Consider the following 18,164-nt stretch of genomic DNA (forward strand, 5'->3'; position numbering starts at 1 on the left):
TAGGAGAAGAGGATTTTGATCTCAAAGACAATATACAATAGATAAAAAAAAATAAGTGGATGAATAGTTGATAAAACAGTACAAGAAAAGTCTCACTGGTACTGTTTAAACCATGAGCCCACCACAACCAGCATAACTAGGGCAAATGTTAGAGCCAGAGGCAGATTTATCGGCGAGGGCACCAGGCACATGCCCTGGGCCCCGACTTCTGAGTAGACCCGCAAAACCCCAACTTTACAGATTTTTCCAATGACACCCAGTTTTGTTTCATATGTGCAATTTTAACATTAATAGTATGTATTATTTTTTATTTACTTAAAAATATGTTTAACATGTATTTTTATTTCCCCTGTCACTCTTTTTTTAAGGGGCCCAATATTCTCTTCTGTGCTCAGTGCCCCAACTGACCTTAATCTACCTCTGGTTATAGCCAATATCAGGGGAATGGGGTATCCATTTCATTGAGAACAGAATAATGTCAATCTATGAAATACACTGTATCTCATCTCAGTTAATGCTTCTCATTTCACAGTGTTGGGACCTTCTAAGAGTTTCCATCTGTATTTTTTAGAGTATTCATTTCAATTCTTCCTGAATCTATGTGTCTGATCTCATCCCCTCCTCTCTCTGTTACCAAATCATTTGCTTTTTCCTTTATTTTTCTTTAGTACCTCTAATCCTCTTTCTCTCTTTTCTTGAAATTGAATTGCTATGAATCTTTACCTTTCTTTATGATTTGTATTGTCTCACTTTTATCCTCTGATGCACAGCAGTCCTATCTATTCTCTAGCTTCTCATTCATTAGCACTGGAACTATGGGAAAAACTATCATTTCCCAATGTGGCCCTTGTTCTTTCTCACCCTAGTGGTTGATTATATCATTGTTTCCCGGCTGCTGTGTTTCACTCGGCAGTACAGGCCAGCTGCCTGTCCAGCTGCCATATCCAGGGTTACTTGAAGATACCACGTCCTGTCAGCATGGGGCAGAACTTCACCTTGATGAGTTCCTGGATGCTCCTTTTCACCCCTCGTCCACATCACCCACACAGGTTTTGGATGAAAGCCAGAGATGTGGCACACCAGCAGCAGACGGCCAGGACCAGGACTGGAGCCTTTGGTCACCCAAGCCTGTGGCTTCACTGGAAAAAAATGAGAAGTAAATTTTAGGACAGCATCTCAATCTGAGTTCTGTGGCTCAAATACCTTAGCAGTTTGATTAATCCCTTCTTTCGCTTGTCTTAGAAACTCTCTTGAACCCACATTCACCTTCTAACCTCTTATTCTGTGTTGCAAAGGAATGACAACGAGTAAAAATTCAAATACAAGAGTTAAGCAGTGAGGCTGTGAGGTGAGAGGAGGTTGGGCTCACCTTGTTTTTCCAGGTCTGACTTCTCTCCTTGCAGGAGGAATGACAGGAATCAAAGGCATGTGTCACTGAAAAGACCCTGCACAACTGCTTTAACAATGCGGTAGTGATTAAGCATCTTACAGACATTCTGAGCCTGACTCCCAGCTCCTGGAGATGGCTTCCAGGAATTTTCTTGGAAACTTAAGAAATCTGATTCTTGAAAAATTCTCTGGGGCCTTCCCGGAATGCATTCTACAGCCACCAGATACGTGGATCTTAAAGGGTTCTGGGGATGGGCCAGAAAGAGAGAGTTAATATGAAAGGAATTGTAGGGTGGAAACACAACATCTAGAAAGTAAAGGAATTCAAAGGAAGAAACATTTTTTGGTGAATTACGTGGAAGACTAGAGTTTGTACAAAAAAGGGGGAGGAAATCTGTGAGAAGAAAAAGTAAAGATAATTTTAAAAAGTTAAAATTTAAAGGGGCCAAATGAGAAGATTGTTGGAAAGATAGCAGACTAGTCAGGAAGAGCTCACATGGGAGTGGTTAGGAACTACTCAGGTCATGTGAACACTTAGGCCAGGGAGAAATGAGGGCAGATCCTGCTTGGGAGAGGTTGAGTTTGTGTCCAATAATGAAGAAGAAAACAAAAGGTGACAAATATTCTAAGAAGCCAGATTACGAGGGTTGTTGGGCGGATAAAATATATTATACTCACTTTGTTAAAAATAGCGCTGCCCACGTGAGGCCGTCGCCCAGGTGATATTAATGTGTGTTGGGGTGGGCTAAAGGCAAGCAGAATCCTTGTAGCCTGGGGCTTGGTTTTGGGATTAAGCCTTTCCCATCCTTTTGATGTGGGGTGGTAAATTCCAATCATGCCTCAGAGATGTGACTTTGTATTAGACTTCCCTACTTTGTATATTGGATTAGAGGTTGTGAAGCTACAGTATAAAGTGGGGGCAAAATGGGAGTTTGCCCTCTTGGTTCCTGAGATTTTTAGAGGAGAGAGTAGAGCCAGCAGCAGAAGGAGGCCACGTGGAGTAGGCCAGGAGAAGCAGCCAAGATGGCGGAGTGCTGAGTGAGATGCCAGTTTGTGTAGAGTTTGTATCTGGGATAAGGAAGGAGATGGGGAACAGAGGTGAATAAGTCTGGTGAGCTAGAAACCTTTGATTCTAGGAAACTCGAATAAGTCAGTGGCTTTGTGAGCACTGAGTGTGATTGGGTTTTGGAGCCCAGTGTGTATTTTTACTTGCCCGCCGGGTGCAGCTAGAATTAAAGACTATGGCCCATCAGTTTTTGGCTCCGCTGTTTCTTTACCGACTGTCCGAATCCAATGCGAACTTGCATGGGACTGGTGGCGGCTGTGATAGTGGTCCTGGCCATGGCTTCTGGCTTTACAAGGGTATATTCAGGATTGTTAAGAGCTATGTACATGTAGGTCCTTCTTTGTATGTGGTGGGGTGAGTGTAGAGTGGGAATAGCGGTGAAAGGTAAAACTAAGAAGGAATGAGACAAGGGGGATCGAACACAAAGTTGGGAAGATTAAATAATAGAGCCCATATATCACCTTCCCTGATTGGAGCTTCAGGCAAATAGCTTCGAAAAGCAAAGTTATATTTAAACTGAAACTGACTGGAAAATGCCTGCAGTTAGTGGGGGAGACTATCAATGTACAACTGCAGTAACACCTGGATGTTCTTAACTCTTCCTTACTGAAAGTAAAGAGGAATCACAAAAAGCAGACAGTGCTTGACACATGGTCCCAGTGATGAGTCTGCAGCCCGCCCAGCCAGCCTGAGCCTTCCGTGTGCTGCCAGCTCTGGTTGACAAAGGACGAGATCTGAAGCTTGTGAAAGGAGGGGAGGTCTACTTTCGCTGGATGATAAAGTGCTGTTTTGGTAGCAGAAAGACAGAGAAGTGACCATTGAGAGAGGGTGAAAGAAGGGTAGACAAGGGGTCCATGTAGGGAATAAAATTGGGATTAGTAATAAAGTTAGCGCATACTCTTATATCTCCTTTTCCCTGATATAGCTTCTTATCCCCCAAATAGGAAAGAGAAACCAGACTGAGGTCAAGAATGTTGCCTGGCAGTTACTTGGCATGCAGATGCCAAGGGTGCCCAGTAGGAGCTTTATGCTTTGCCCAACCACAGGTATCTTTCCACCTGGGTTTTCTTTCCTACTGTGTTTGGCTCATGGCAGAGAATCCCCTTGAAGAGCAGGGGCAGAAGCAGCAGCACTGAAGTTCTGGCAGGTAAGGATGCCTCAGCCAGATAGTGCCTGTAGATTCAGATATCAGCTTCCCCTCCAAACTCTTTTGAATTCTTCTGTCACTTACTTTGCCACACAAACAAATCAACTTCCTCTTCTGCTCAGTTCCCTGTCAGAAAAACCTGACTGTCTCTCTCAGCCAGAAGCCTCCTACAGGGTCTCTCATTTCCCTTCCAGCTCTTGCACTATCAGGCTTGTATATTTGCTTCTTGTTCTTGTCTGTCTTCTTATCTCCCCACTGCCCCAACAAATACAATGGGGTTCCTGGTTATATAACAAAGTATGTGATTGGTGGTCTGTCTAGAAAATGTATTGGAGAACGCAGGCCCACGCTTGGATACTCAATATTGTTTTCTACAAAAAGAAGTAACAGAAGGTCCTCAGTAGTGCCCTGTGGCCTTTTCAGCAGTGTCCCCACTGCTGATCTCTGTGTGGTCTCCTCCTCTGATCAGCTTCTTCTTCTGTCTTCCTAGTCATTTATGCATTTTTTCTACTTATCCATTAATTTTTCTTTAGAGTCTACTGTCACTCTTCTCATTGCCTTACCTGTTCCCTCGTCCCCTCAGACTACCTTACCTTTATATCCTCTTTTACTAAAATTATTATCAGAAGAGAGTAGGCACTTTGAATCTAGCTGTATAATCCACAAACTAATCTCCATAATCCACAGTGAGAAAGGAAAAAGAGTAGCAGTACAGATTATCAGGTAATTTGAGGAAAGTAGTCTTTTGTTCAGTTCTGTCAGATCAACTGTCATTGATAGAAGTTTTCATAAGTATGCTTGACCCAGAAGTGGTGAGCTGGTCAGTAGACAGATTTTCATTTATGTTGCATAAGTGAATCTATCGGGGATGCACAGGGGCTTAGGCTCCCACTCTACCCTAAATGAGTTGAGTGTGTCTCCAGATCCCCTGGGTATGAGGAGCAGTCATGCAGCCTTCCCCTCACAGTCCATGTACTGGGAGCACTGGAGTCCCCTCAGTGTCTAATTAGAGAAGAGTTTTATTGGAGGCAGGCGCGTGACTCCAGGGACTGGAGTGTTCAAAGAAAAATTAATTATTGTGTTCAGTTTCTTTTTGTTCATCATTTCTTGCTATGGCAGCAAGCAGGCACTCTAAATACTACCCCTTTGGTTTTCACGGACAAAGTCAATTGCCAAAAGATATGTCAGACACTAAGATGTCAGACAGAAGTTCTTAACAAAAAACAAAATATCCACTCTAAAACCTCTGCATGTATAATATAAAAGACTCACAGAATTGTGTTCAGAGTCATTGAGAAAAGTTTATACTCAGTCTAATCCATTTTTTCTGACTGTAAGACACTAACTTCAGATCCTTCTTCAATATTATGGGGATTATGTAATAATTCTAAGGTAATGAGATAATCATAAACATTTATTTAGGCAGATTATCATTCTCTTGTGAGGGCCAAATAAATTTATATTTGAATACTCAAACACTCAAAAAATATGCCACATAACTTTCTTATGAAACTAATGATTTGGTTAAAACCAAACATTAAGCTGAATAATGCAATAAATACTAATATAAATTTATTTTTATAAATAAATGAGCTACATCAAACTGAAAGTTTTCTGCACAGCAAAAACAATCATGAACAAAACAAAAGAACAACAAAAAAATTTTGGAAAATATGTGAAAACAAAATCTCTTATAGGGGACTAATACGTAAATATACAAAGAACTCATAGATCTTAATAACATAACAAGAAAAAAAACGTCCAAATTTAAAAATGGGCAGAACACCTGAAAAGACACTTTCTCAAGAAGACATACAAATGGCCAACAGATACATAAAAAGATGCTCAACTTCACTAGCTACAAGAGAAATGCAAATCAAACCATAGAACTACCACCTCACACCTGTTAGAATGGCTGTTATCAACAAGACAAGAAATAACAAATTTTGGAGAGGATGCAGAGAATAAAAAAAATCTCATACACTGCTGCTAAAAAGTAATTATTGCTATAAAGTAATGAAAGAATTATCTGCCTTACCATGTAGCAAAACATACTAGAAATTGGAAAATGTATATATATAATGACATGAGAAAAGTAAATATTGAGCTTAAGGACCAAAGAAAAATAAAAAAAGAGAGACAAAACAGGAGAAGACCCTGATTACAGGACCTATATTGAAAGGTTGTCTTGTTTTTCAACCAAGTGAAGGACTTTACATATGAGAGTGATCAAAATAGCATTTATTGATATAAATGTTTTCTAATTCATATTGAGATTTGCGATCAGACAGTGATGAAAGCTACAAGGCAGATAGATGACTTTAGTGACTTGAACAAAGGCAGTAGCAGTGAGGCTGCAGAGTAGAAATAACAAAGCATGTTGGTAAGTAGGATTAGTCAAGCAAAGCATAATCAGAAGGAGGTAAAATGGTGTCATTTACAAAGACAGACAACACAGCTTGAGAAAGAAGTGCATTGAAATGTGTAGTTAGTTTGGGTCATGTTCAAATTGAGGCCCCAGCTGGATGTATTTGGTGACTCTGACATCCGGGTGTTGCAAGGAGGTGCTATGGGCTGCACTGGATCTGATGAACACGTGGTGCCCTAGGAAGCAGTGTAGACCTCTGTAAATCTGTCCTTCTCTTTCAAATTACATTTTTAAGTTGAATCTAATCAATATTATTATTTGTGTCTTAGAAAATGTTCAAGTCTCTTAAATAATTTTTTTATTAAATATTGAGCACTTACTCTGTGCCAGACATTTTCCAAGCATACAGTGACATAATAACAAATGATAGGAGGAATGGACCAAGTCAAGAATATCAAAGGGGATTCCCAGAGATGGTAAATCTGCATTCTGAGAGAAGATTAAGAGTTAACCTGAAAAAGGGAGCTTAGTATATACTAAGACCCAGTAAATACAGGGAGTATATCCCATCTGAGGAACTAGAAAAACACAACAATTCATAACACAAAATTTCTCCACATCATTAAAATCTGCTCTGTGTTAAGTATATTTTTTCTTTGAGAGAAATGGACAAAAGGTATTTTAGGGTATAATTAGCACTGAATTCCACAGTATACTCTAGTAAACCTTATATCATATTTATATCTAAATAACATATTCAGGAGGCTGGTTATTTGTTAAGGACATAGTTCACTCAAGGTAGCCTTCAGCATATGCAAATCTCAACTGAGGAATGATGTGTATGATCTCATTACTAATCAGTTCACTGAAGTACCAGGTTTTATGTCCGTGATGGCGAACCTATGACGTGTTGCCATTTTTGATGACACATGGCCGCATGCGGCTGCATACCAGAGAAGTATGGGGCCGCATGCAGAGAAGGACATTTCATCCTGGCTCATGCATGGCCAGGTGCAGTAGCCATGAATAAAACATTTGTTGTAGTGTAGACACTCTGTGCCGGAGGTCTGTAGGCCAAAACAACAGAACTCCAGCACAGAGCGTCTAGTTCTGGGACTTCTGGTTAGGCTGTTTTTCTTGAAATGACACAGCACCCGAGTTATGCTTGATTTTTTGGCGAATTTTGGCACACCAAGCTCAAAAGATTGCCCATCACTGTTCTATGTGCTAGCCACCCAACATTTTCAGAATATCAGCCTCTTCAATTACTTCTGGGTAACATGGTATCTTTATTCCTTACTGCCACTGTGTTACCCAGATGGGAGCTAAAACAAGCTTGAGTACTTCACTTTGTTACACCACCACCCAACAGGCCCCAGGGCCTTTTTAAACATCCAGCTAGGCCTTTGTTAAAGTTTTTAGTTCTGTGCATGACACTAAGGCCTTACATTAGTGGGAGTGTTCCTAAAGCACCATGCAGACAAATGGTGCTGCCACAAATCTGACCACCTGCTTTCTTCAGTATGGGGAACTTTCAGACCATTGAAGTGAGGAGCTTAGCACATTCTCTCTCCCAAAACAGTAATGACACTGAACAATTCTTTTTAAAGACAACCATATTTAAGACTCTAGAAATGGCTTTAAGGCATATTACTAATTGAGAAGACTTATTCTAGAAAAACTACTGAACCTGGATAAGCACAGTGTGGTTCTAGTCAGGGCTGCTCTTACTCCTCCCCATGCCCAGAACTCTCAGTGCAGTACTAGCAGGGCAGGGAGAGCCACGAAAAATGGAAGCTTTCTTGCTGGAGGTGGCTAATTTGATTTAGAAGGGAGTAGGAAAAAACACAAGGTCAGGGGTGATATTGTCAATAACAATAGCAAAATCAAAGGCACACACACAGAAAAGGTTAACTTCACAACTTGCCTGAGGGTGTAACACTGGATGGTGGAAGCAAGGTACCTGCAGACTAGCAAGAAAATTTAGAGGGAGGTGCTGTGAATAAGATGAACATAGTGGGCTTTGGCCAGTTTGCTCAGTGGTAGAGTGTTCCTGGCATATGGATGTCCTGGATTTGATTCTCGGTCAGGGCACACAGGAGAAACACTCATCTACTTCTCTACTCCTCATCTCCTCACTTATCTCTCTCTCTCTCTCTTTCTCTCTCTTCTTCACTCTTTTAGCCACGGCTTGATTAGAGCTAGTTGGCCCTGGGCACTGAGGTTAGTTCCTTGGCCTCTGCCTCGGGTGCTAAAAAATTTCTCTGGTTGCCATGGAGCAAGGGCCCTAGGTGGACAGAGCATCATCCCTTAGTGCAGTGGTCCCCAAAACCCAGGCTGCGGACCAGTACCGGTCCATGGGCCATTTGGTACCCATCCGCAGAGAAAAAATAAATAACTTGCGTTATTTCTGTTATATTTATATTTAAGGCTGAACAATGTTTTATTTTTTTAAAATGACCAGATACTCTCTGTTACATCCGTCTAAGACTCACTCTTGATACTTGTCTTGGTCATGTGATACATTTATCTGTCCCACCCGAAAGGCCGGTCCGGGAAAATATTTTCTGACATTAAACCAGTCCGTGGCCCAAAAAAGATTGGGAACCACTGCCTAGTGGACTTGCTGGGTGGGTCCCGGTTGGGGTGCATGCAGGAGTCTGTCTCTGCCTCCTCTCCTCTCACTAAATAAATTTTAAAAAAGGTCAACATAGTGAAACATGATAATCTACCATACATCCCTAATAGCTCAGAAGGATGCACACATGTGCAAGGCTGCACGCATGCTCAAAAAAGACCAGAAATGACCAACTTCAGCTTCTGTAGGCCCCTGGATGAATTTGAGGCTTGTGCACATGCTGTGGATAGAAACAAGAAAGTGGAGAGGAAAATCAAGTTCAGGGAACATCCTGAACCTTAAATGCACACCCCATCACACAAAAAAAGATCAATTGGCAAAGGGTAGACACCTTATACACTTACTTACTGTTTGAACACAATTTACTAAACTATGCTGACATACAAATGTTCCCTAATAAAACAGTATAAAAAAAAAAGGAGGTTTAAAGAAACTTGTAGAGCCACATACTGTGGAAGAGTCAGACTGTAGAGAATTATTCCAGGCAAGTCACTAAACTAACATGCAAAGAAGCAAAGAGAATGAGCAATAACTCTTGGGAAATCAGAATTCATATATCATCATGCATTTTTCAAAAGTATAATAAGACGCATGAAAAGAAAGAGGGAAGCATGACTAGACACAGGATAAAAAGAAGGCAACATAAATTGCCCTTGATGTTGCTCACGTGTTGAAAATAGAAGAAAAACTTCAAAGCTAGAAAACAGTGAATATCAAATATAATAAAAAAATAAATCCCACATTTAAGAATTAAGGAAAAGTATAAAAACAATGATGACTCAAAAAGAGACTGTCAGTGAAGAAACAGAATATATTTTTAATAACTGAATGAAAATTCTTGATTGAAAAGTACAATAAATTGCTAACAAGATACAAGATAAATATACCAAAAACAAAAATATTTTTACATTAACAATAAGTAATTTTAAAATAAAATAAGAAAGTTTTTCATAAAGCCTCAAATGTAATAAAATAAATAAAAACAAACTTATTAATAGAAATGCAAGGACATACAGTGAATACTAAAATGATTGCTGAGAGAAATTAAAGATATAAGTAAATGGAGAAACATTTCATGCAGTCATAAAAGCAACAAAAACTAACAAATAAGGATAAAATCAATAAAAATATAACATCTATTCAGTTTACATCTACTTATGTCATAAACAACTCACCTGGGTTTTCTGCAAATTAAGCCTTTTTTTTTTTTAATTTTATTTTTTTAATGGGGTGACACCAATAAATCAGGATACATATATTCAAAGATAACAAGTCCAGGTTATCTTGTCGTTCAATTATGTTGCATACCCATCACCCAAAGTCAGATTGTCCTCTGTCACCTTCTATCTTGTTTTCTTTGTGCCCCTCCCCCTCCCCCTTTCCCTCTCCCATTCCCCCCTTCCCCCCGTAACCACCACACTCTTATCAATGTCTCTTAGTTTCACTTTTATGTCCCACCTATGTATGGAATAATGCAGTTCCTGGTTTTTTCTGATTTACTTATTTCGCTTCGTATCATGTTATCAAGATCCCACCATTTTGCTGTAAATGTTCCGATGTCATCATTTCTTATGGCTGAGTAGTATTCCATAGTGTATATGTGCCACATCTTCTTTATCCAGTCATCTATTGACGGGCTTTTTGGTTGTTTCCATGTCCTGGCCACTGTGAACAATGCTGCAATAAACATGGGGCTGCATGTGTCTTTACGTATCAATGTTTCTGAGTTTTTGGGGTATATACCCAGTAGAGGGATTGCTGGGTCATAAGGTAGTTCTATTTTCAGTTGTTTGAGGAACCACCATACTTTCTTCCATAATGGTTATACTACTTTACATTCCCACCAACAGTGTATGAGGGTTCCTTTTTCTCCACAGCCTCTCCAACATTTGCTATTACCTGTCTTGCTAATAATAACTAATCGAACAGGTGTGAGGTGGTATCTCATTGCCGTTTTGATTTGCATTTCTCTAATAACTAAAGAAGATGAGCATCTTTTCATATATCTGTTGGCCATTTGTATTTCTTCCTGGGAGAAGTGTCTGTTCATATCCTCTTCCCATTTTTTTATTGGATTGTTTGTTTGTTTGTTGTTGAGTTTTATGAGTTCTTTGTATATTTTGGATATTAGGCCCTTATCTGAGCTGTTGTTTGAAAAGATCATTTCCCATTTAGTTGGCTTTCTGTTTATTTTGTTATCAGTTTCTCTTGCTGAGCAAAAACTTCTTAGTCTGATGTAGTCCCATTCATTAATTTTTGCCTTCACTTCTCTTGCCTGTGGAGTCAAATTCATAAAATGCTCTTTAAAACCCAGGTCCATGAGTTTAGTACCTATGTCTCCTTCTATGTACTTGATTGTTTCAGGTCTTATGTTTAGATCTTTGATCCATTTTGAGTTAATTTTTGTACAGGGGGAGAGACTGTAGTCCAGTTTCATTCTTTTGCATGTGGCTTTCCAGTTTTCCCAGCACCATTTATTGAAGAGGCTTTCTTTTCTCCATTGTGTGTTGTTGGCCCCTTTATCAAAAATTATTTGACTATATATATGTGGTTTTATTTCTGGACTTTCTATTCTGTTCCATTGGTCTGAGTGTCTATTTTTCTGCCAATACCATGCTGTTTTGATTGTCGTGGCCCTATAATATAGTTTGAAGTCAGGTATTATAATGCCCCCAGCTTCATTCTTTTTCTTTAAGATTGCTTTGGCTATGCGGGTTTTTTATAGTTCCATATAAATCTGATGATTTTTTGCTCTATTTCTTTAAAAAACGTCATTGGAAGTTTGATGGGAATTGCATTAAATTTGTATATTGTTTTGGGTAATATAGCCATCTTGATTATATTTATTCTTCCTAGCCAAGAACAAGGTATATTCTTCCATCTCATTATATCTTTTTCGATTTCCCTTAACAATGGTTTATAGTTTTCATTATATAAGTCCTTTACATCTTTGTTATGTTTATTCCTAAGTATTTTATTTTTTTTGTTGCAATCGTGAAGGGGATTATTCTTTTGAGTTTGTTCTCAATTGTTTCATTGTTGGCATATAGAAAGGCTATTGACTTCTGTATGTTAATTTTGTATCCTGCGACCTTACTGTATTGGCTTATTGTTTCTAGTAGTCTTTTTGTGGATTCTTTGGGGTTTTAGATGTATAGGATCATATCATCTGCAAAAAGTGATACCTTTACTTCTTCTTTTCCGATATGGATGCCTTTTATTTCTTTGTCTTGTCTGATTGCTCTGGCTAGAACCTCTAGTACCACATTAAATAAGAGTGGAGAGAGTGGACAACCCTGTCTTGTTCCTGATTTAAGGGGGAAAGCCTTCAGTTTAGTGCCATTTAATATGATGTTAGCTGATGGTTTATCATATATGGCCTTTATCATGTTGAGATATTTTCCTTCTATACCCATTTTGTTGAGAGTCTTAAACATAAAATTGTGTTGTATTTTATCAAAAGCCTTTTCTACGTCTATTGATAAGATCATGTGGTTTTTGTTCTTTCTTTTGTTGATATGGTGTATTACGTTAACCGTTTTACGTATGTTGAACCATTCTTGAGATTCTGGGATGAATCCCACTTGATCATGGTGTATTATTTTTTTAATATGTTGTTGTATTCGATTTGCTAGTATTTTGTTTAGTATTTTAGCATCTGTATTCATTAGAGATATTGGTCTTTAGTTTTCTTTTTTTGTGCCATCCTTGCCTGGTTTTGGTATGAGGGTTATGTTGGCCTCATAAAATGTGTTCAGAAGTATTGCTTCTTCTTCAATTTTTTGGAAGACTTTGAGTAGAATAGGAAACAAGTCTTCTTTGAATGTTTAATAAAATTTGCTGGTATAGCCGTCAGGGCCTGGACTTTTATTTTTGGGGAGGTTTTTAATGGTTTTTTCTATTTCTTCTCTACTGATAGGTCTGTTTAGGTTTTCTGCTTCTTCTTGACTCAGTCTAGGAAGGTTGTATTGTTCTAGGAATTTATCCATTTCTTCTAGGTTGTTAAATTTAGTGGCATAAAGTTTTTCATAGTATTCTACAATAATTCTTTGTATATCTACGGTGTCCGTGGTGATTTCTCCTCTTTCATTTTGGATTTTGTTTATAGGAGTTCTTTCTCTTTTTTCCTTGGTAAGTCTTGCCAAGGGTTTGTCAATTTTGTTGATCTTTTCAAAGAACCAGCTCCTTGTTCTATTAATTTTTTCTATAGTTTTTCTGTTCTCTAATTCATTTATTTCTGCACTGATTTTTATTATCTCCTTTCTTCGGCTGGTTTTGGGTTTTCTTTGTTCTTCTTTTTCTAGTTCCTTAAGGTGGGAAGTTAAGTGGTTCACTTGGGCTCTCTCTTGTTTGTTCATATATGCCTGAAGTGATATGAACTTCCCTCTTATCACTGCTTTTGCTGCATCCCATAGATTCTGATATGTCATACTGTCATTTTATTAGTCTGTATATATCTTTTGATCTCTGCACTTATTTCTTCTTTGACCCATTCATTTTTTAAGAGTATGTTGTTTAGTTTCCACATTTTTGTAAGATTTTTTTCCTCTTTTTTGCAGTTGAATTCTAGTTTCAAGGCTTTATGATCAGAAAATATGCTTGGTACAACTTCAATTTTTCTGAATTTACTGATGTTGTTTTTGTGGCCCAATATATGGTCAATTCTTGAGAATGATCCATGTACACTGGAGAAAAATGTATACTCAGTCACTTTGGCATGAAATGTCCTGTAGATGTCTATCATATCCAGGTGCTATAGTGTTTTGTTTAAGGTCACTATGTCTTTGTTGATTCTCTGTTTGAATGACCAATCTAGAGCCATCAGTGGTGTATTGAGGTCTCCAAGTATGATTGTATTTTTGTCAGTTTTTGTTTTGAGATCAATAAGTAGCTGTCTTATATATTTTGGTGCTCCTTGGTTTGGTGCATATATATTAAGAATTGTTATGTCTTCTTGATTCAATGTCCCCTTAGCCATTATGAAATGGCCATTTTTGTCTCTGAGTACTTTTCCTGTCTTGTAGTCAACATTATCCGATATGAGTATTGCTACACCTGCTTTTTTTTGGATGTTATTTGCTTGGAGTATTGTTTTCCAGCCTTTCACTTTGAATTTGTTTTTATCCTTGTTACTTAGATGAGTTTCCTTTAGGCAGCATACAGTTGGATTTTCTTTTTTAATCCATTCTGCTACTCTGTGCCTTTTTATTGGTGAGTTTAATCCGTTTACATTTAGTGTAATTATTGACACTTGTGAGTTCCCTATTGCCATTTTATATCTTGCTTTCTGTTAGTTTTGTGTCTTGTTTGATCCTTCTCTTTCGTTTTTCTATCTTTTGTTTTTATTTGGTTGTATTCCATACATCTTTCCTCTGTTGCTATCTCTTTTATCTCATGTGCTTCTTTGGTGGTTTTTTCAATGATGGTTACCTTTGAGTAATGAAAAGGGTCCCTACCCTGTTCATTGTAGTGAACTATTTTGTGAGTACTTTTGCACTCCATCGTCCTTTGCTACTATTAATCTCCATCTTCTCCCCCTCTTTCTTTTTGTTGTTGTCACAGTTTAAATTTGGTTTTAGTGTGTTCTTCTTGGAGCTTTGACTTGTGGCTCTGTTTTTTTTTTTGTTCTTTGTATCTGATTGGAGAACCCCCTTTAGTAATTCCTGGAGTGGGGGTTTTCTGATGATAAATTCCCTCATCTTTTCTGTATCTGTGAATGTTTTTATTTCTCCTTCATATTTGAAGTATAGCTTTGATGGGTATAGTATTCGTGGCTGAAAGTTCCTCTCTTTCAGGACTTTAAAAATTGGGATCCACTCTCTTGTAGCTTGTAGAGTTTCTGCTGAGAAATCTGATGATAATCTAATGGGCCTTCCTTTATATGTTGTATTCTTCTTTTCCCTGGCTGCCTTGAGAATTTTTTCTTTGCTGTTGGTTTGTGTCAATTTCATTATGATATGCCTTGGAGTAGGTTTGTTGGGGTTAAGAAAACTCGGAGTTCTGTTTGCTTCTTGAACTTGAGGCTTTAGTTCTTTCCACAGGCTTGGGAAGTTCTCATCTATTATTTGTTTGAGTATGTTCTCCATTCCATTTTCTCTCTCTTCTCCCTCTGATATACCTATTATTCTTATGTTATTCTTTTTGATGGAGTCAGATAATTCTTGTAGGGCTATCTCATTTTTTTTAATTTTTGAGTCTCTTTCTTCTTCTCTCTGTTGTGCCTCAAGTTGCTTGTCTTCTATTTCACTAATCCTCTCTTCTATCTGACCTGTTCTATTAGCTAAGCTTGTTACTTCGTTTTTCAGCTCGTGAATTGAGTTTTTCTTCTCTGTTTGATTTGTTTTTATAGTTTCAATTTCCTTGGACATATATTCTTTGTGTTCATTGAGTTGTTTTCTGAGCTCCCTAAATTGCCTTTCTGTGTTTTCTTATATATCTCGGAGGATTTTTAGGATTTCTATCTTGAATTCTCTGTCATTTAGCTCCAAGGTTTCCAATATATTAAGTTTTTTCTCCATAGATTTTTCCTCATCTAGCTGTTTTACCTCTCTTTCTTTTGTATCCATGATATTTGATTTTCTCTTCCTTAATGGCATCTGAGGGTGGTTTTATAATAAAGAATAAAAAGTTAAAAAAATAAAAAAATAAAAAATCGAAAAGAGTTGTTTTTTTTAAAAAAAATTAATAATGAAATAAAGAAAAATAAAATAAAATAAAAATTTTAAAAAAAGGAAATTATTCTCCCCCTCTTTTTTTCCTCTCTTCTCCTCTCCCCTCTTTCTTGAGAAAATCTTGTGGTGAACTGTGAATTATAACAAACAATGCCTGTGATGGAGGGCCTGAATTGGGGAAAAGTAATAAAGGGGACAAAAAAAAGAAAAAAAGAAAAGATAAAAAAAAGGGGGTATGGACCCATGAAAAGCAAATAAGGAAAAAATTTGGGTCAATAATAAAATGATTTGCTTTTAGGTGTTGGTTGTCTAAGAGTTATGATGAGAGGAATAAGAGGAAAACAGAAAAATGGGGGGACAAATTAAAAAATTACTATTGTATTTAGTGGAACAAGAACTAGATAAAATGGAGAGCCAGGGATGGGAGCACTGCTAGTGAGTCAAAAAGGTGAAGTAAAAACCCCCCAAAATGCCACAAATATAAGTTTGTGTCCCAGATAAGATAATTTGTTTGTTATTGAGGTTTGAATGAGAGGAGATGTAAAGGAGAAAGGAAGAAACTAATATAGAGGGAGAAAAGAAAGAGAGAGAGAGAAAAAAAGAGGGAACCACTAAAAGAAGAAAAAAGAAAGGAGAGAGAGAGAGAGAGTTAGTTAAGGGTTTTGGAGTGCAACCCTCATAGAGAGAAAGGAAGAGGAGAGAAAAGATAATGGGAGATGTAACACTTATGGGTAGTGTAGTTCAAGGAGAGGAGAGAGTAAGACCAGCAGAGAGTTAAATGACCAAATTGGAGGAGGAAAAAAAGTATCAAGAATGAAGATAAGAGAAACAAAGGAACGAATATAATAAAATGGGATAGGTTATAAAGTCTGCAGATTATTCTTGATTTTGAGAGGTTATCTTCTTGCTTTTTCTTTTCTCTCCCTCTTCCTGGTCGGTGACTCTGTATCCCGGGTTCTGCCCCTTTGGCATGCTCAGGTAGAGGTTTGCAGTTGATACGTCTCTATGGCAATGTCATGTATTGTGCTTTTGTCTCGTTGGCAGTCGAGGCTCATTAGCATTTATAGGCTCCGACAGTGAGAGAGTCCGTGTTCCTGGAGCCTTTCTCCTAGTCTTTCCTTCCTCAATTAGTAGCCTGAGAATCCAGCTATGGGGTTGCTGCTGCCTCTGCCTGGATAGTAAGAGGCTCAAAGAGCTGGCAACTCCCCACTCTATTTCCACTCAGCACAGGGCTCTGGGTAAGGCTCAGTAAGTCAGAGCTGCTAGCATAATCAGGCGGGGTTTCCGCCCACTCAGAGACCTCTGGCTCTGCCACTCTGTCCGGTAACACAGGGGGGCGCTTGGAGGAAACTCTCACTCACTATCTGCGCGCGCAGACCAGGATATCCGGCCAGCAGTCTCACGCTCTGAGTGAAACCCCCAACCGCATGGAAAAGTTGCAGCGTTGGAATTGGCTCTCGCTCCGTCCCCGTGCGCGGCTTTTGCAAGGCACTGGGGCGGCCCGAGATTCCGCTTTGGCCCACACAAAGGCCCCTGACTCTGCCCCTTTGTGCGATAACACAGGCGCGCACTGCCGAGGCACTTGGAGGAATCTCTCACTCCCTATATGCGCGCGCAGACCAGGATATGAGGCCGGCCGCGTTTCCCTCTGAGTGAAACCCCCACCAGCACGGAAAATTTCCACCGTTGGAATTAGTTCTCTCTCCCTCCCGTGCGCGGCTTTCCCAGGGCGCTGAGACTGCCCAGAGATTCTGCTTTCGGCCCACAGAAAGGCCTCTGACCCTGCCTCTCTGTGGGGTAACACGGGCACCCACTCCCGGGGCTTAGGAAGAAATCTCTCGCCCACTACCTGCGCACCGACCAGGAGATTGGGTAAAATGGCTGCCCCGCTTGCCTTTCTTTTTTTGGGTTTGGCGCGAGTGTTAGCTTGTATTGCCCGGGTTGCCACAGGATCAGTTTTTCCTCGGCTTGGATCTCCGTGCCACAGCCTGGTTCGGCCGTTTGTGCCGTAGCCTGGATCTATTCACCCCCTTTGCCCGCCTCCGTTTCTATATTCACAGTTACCAGAGAAAGCCGCCCTGTTTAGGTTAGTGAGGAAGGTGGAGCATTTCTTACTCCCTATTTCCTTCGGGGTTTGGTTATATATTTAGCCAATTTTTCACTCGACCATACCTTCGGGTGTATTGCGAAGCATCTGGAGGCTCCAAGTATAGGTTTTTCTGTTTCTGGTTGAAGATCTTGTTGAGTTTTGGGGGAGATTTATCGGTATCGCTTCCTACCCCGCCATTACTCTGACGTCATCTCCCAAATTAAGCCTTTTTGTTTTTTATTTTGTTTTGTTTTTTGGTGTAAATCATTTGAATAAATGTGTCTCAATGTAAAATTTTGTAATTTAGTATTATATTTAGTGTGTTGATTTTTTATTCATTTATTTTTTTATTTTATATTAATTTATTGTTTAATTTGTTTTATGAAGAAAACAGATCAGATATTAGATAAAATAATATGTATATTTTACCATATGCAATAAGTGGATAATGTGGCAAAGAAATCAAGAGAACATTGAGCAATTAAAGGGAAAGATAGAAAAATTAGAAAAGATGTGCATTAGATATTATCTTCTTATTCCTGATTATTATGTGTAGATGCAAAAGTTAGATAATGAAGAAGGTTGTTAGGAAAAAATTACTTAAGTAAAATACAGTGTTGAGGAAATCTCTACAAATATTCTGGACTGTGAGGAAGACAAACAACTGGGTTTTAGAGCAAATTAAATCTGAAACATTGCTGGAGGCAAAAATGACAAAACTGAAGATTTTCTACTTTGGGCACGTCATGAGAAGGTAGGTTCTTTGGAAAAGATGATAATGCTGAGAAAACTAGAA

The 18,164-nt window shown here is 38.8% G+C and overlaps 1 pseudogene; it reads right to left on the reverse strand.

The window, feature by feature from the left end:
* Positions 1–862: 862 nt before the first annotated feature.
* The window catches only part of LOC136398452 (antigen-presenting glycoprotein CD1d-like), a 44,372-nt pseudogene continuing 27,070 nt past the window's right edge, over positions 863–18,164 (reverse strand).

Source organism: Saccopteryx leptura, chromosome 3 (genome assembly GCF_036850995.1).
Source record: "Saccopteryx leptura isolate mSacLep1 chromosome 3, mSacLep1_pri_phased_curated, whole genome shotgun sequence".
Taxonomy (NCBI): Eukaryota; Metazoa; Chordata; class Mammalia; order Chiroptera; family Emballonuridae; genus Saccopteryx; species Saccopteryx leptura.